At 36.6% G+C, this 2,331-nt stretch overlaps 1 long non-coding RNA gene across 1 annotated transcript; it reads right to left on the minus strand.

Annotated features, from left to right (window-relative positions):
• Window positions 1–379: 379 nt before the first annotated feature.
• On the minus strand, window positions 380–1,862 carry LOC131255398 (uncharacterized). The gene is made up of 2 exons (XR_009176001.1): window positions 1,806–1,862; window positions 380–1,348 (listed from the first exon to the last, which is right to left on the minus strand). It is a non-coding gene; the product is annotated as an uncharacterized LOC131255398 (long non-coding RNA).
• Between the last annotated feature and the right edge of the window lie 469 nt (window positions 1,863–2,331).

Below are 2,331 nucleotides of genomic sequence, written 5' to 3' on the forward strand. Positions count from 1 at the left end.
GTCCAAAAATTGTGGTGAACCCAAGGGTCAAGTGACCAAACCACCTGAGGCTTAGGGTTGGGTGGACATCCACCTTTGTAGCCTTCCTTAGGCTCACTGGGATGAATGTAGTTCAGATAAGCTGGGTTTTTGGTGGCTTTGTGTAGCTAAGAAACTCCCCACAACAACTCATCCTTCATGTAAAGATAATGAAAAATCAGAGCTTTTTAAAATACAAAATCTATATAAAAGAGAAGTTACCAATAAAAAAAAACACAGAAAGAAGAAAAAACAAAACTGATAGCCAGATTAACAAGCTTCACGGCATACCATATGTGCGATTAATCCATTCTAATGCACATATGTGCGATTAATCTATATAAAAGAGAGAACAAAAAACAAACCTGATAGCCAGATTAACAAGCTTCGCAACATACCATATGTGCGATTAATCTATTCCAATGCACATATGGTGTGTCACTGAGGCTCATTTGTGCTACCCATTCAATAATACTACTACATTTGTCTACAACAGTGCCTGTACAAGTGAAATAATAAAGAACAATAAAAAAGGGATGATTCACATTGAGCTAGCCCAGGAAGCAATTTGCAGCAGAAAATGGTCATGAACTCAGATAATAGTGGTAATTGGGAACTTAGAATAAAAGCTCTAAGGCAAGCAATTCGATGCTCATATGGAAGATCTCAGTTCTCAAGATCAATAAGATTTGCTAACACCAAAGGCAAATAAGATACTTGCACTAACTGCTAGGGATTAGCGGTCCTGCCAAAAGCATTAACAAACGACCATGATGGATTTAAGTGAGAATTTTATTTTCAATAATCTTTTCTTCAAGAAATTTATGAAGAGGCTAACTAGGTGGAACATTGCCTCGAGATTGCAGTTGGAAGAACTTTGTACCAATCGACACTTTGACATCCCCACGATGGCAATTCGTTGATGATCTCAACCATCTGACCAATGGCCTCTAATATGGACTGTGGAGATCATTTGTACAAACATAGGCAACCAACTATTCAATCCATATATTTGATAGCTCATCACGGATTGCTTATGATTCTAAAAGAATTACTTATGTTAGGCAATCTTTACCATATGAGTATGGAAAAGGATGACCAAAAAAATTGAATCTAGGTGGATTTTTATAGTGCTCGAAGTGCATTGGAACTTTTCTTGTAGTTCAATATAAAGGAAACGACCAAATTGTTGTTACCTGATCTTTAAATGGCACCGAGGAAAGAAAACAGATAGAACAGTGGAATTTCAGGTGTAGTAAATTAAGAGAACTTCCTGATTAACAGCATCTTTGGCGTATCTAAATAAAAACCAGTAGGCCTGGAAATTGGTCTGATCAAGAGTGTTGGAAATTAAAAAATGGACTTTAAGAGAAAATAAGGGCTCAAGGATAAAGTCCTTTAAACGACAAGTAGATGCCTAATAATCAAAACCATCCAGGTAGCTTCCATTTGAGACATGCCACTCATGGAAACAAAGCTTGGATGCAATACAGAAAAAGTTTCAATTGGTGAAATATCTGATTCAAAAGTTAGGGCCAGTCACTCATTCTAGACAAAGATTTTGCTTCTTATTAAATGTGAAATCCAACAGCACCCATTCTGGGATATTTCTTGGGTGTCTCAATTCCAAGTGGAGCCATCAGCTAAATGTTATGGATTTTTGAACCATGGGCCATGCAGCAAGAAATAGTCATGTACTGCTATGCAGGATATAATTCCTCTATTTTGCATTGGGGGCATGAGCAAGGATCGAATGCACAAGGGGATATAACAGAGCAGAGGCTTACCTAGTTGATCTTTTCATCCGAAGGACCATGAATCCAATGTGCCCTCCAAACAATCGAAGGCTTGGTAAATAATTTAGATATAACTAACAGTATGGATCTTTTCAGGGTACAACCCATCCACTGTAGGGCCTAAAAAATTGGTCTTCATCCCATACATCTGTAACACATGTCCAAAGATCAAATGCTTAATAAATAATTTAGATATAACTAACAGTATGGATCCTTTCTCTTTCTTAATCATTGCTAAACAGGAAAATAAAGATGATAATGCAAATGGGAATTCAACTCACATTGGAGTCAATTGGATCATGGGAATTTTTGGAAGCAGCATCCTTATCAAAATAAGCATTTTCCAAGCCAATACAAATGGTGACCAAGCCTGCTAACAAAAAGCAGAACACAAGTAGTAATCTTGACTGCCGCATCCATAAAAGCAAATATGTAGGAAAATAAAATTCACAGCTTACACGTTTGAAAAAAAAAACTAATACTAATCAATAAATAGATGAATAATAAAAAGAAAAAC

Source organism: Magnolia sinica, chromosome 9, assembly GCF_029962835.1.
Source record: "Magnolia sinica isolate HGM2019 chromosome 9, MsV1, whole genome shotgun sequence".
NCBI classification, from domain to species: Eukaryota; Viridiplantae; Streptophyta; class Magnoliopsida; order Magnoliales; family Magnoliaceae; genus Magnolia; species Magnolia sinica.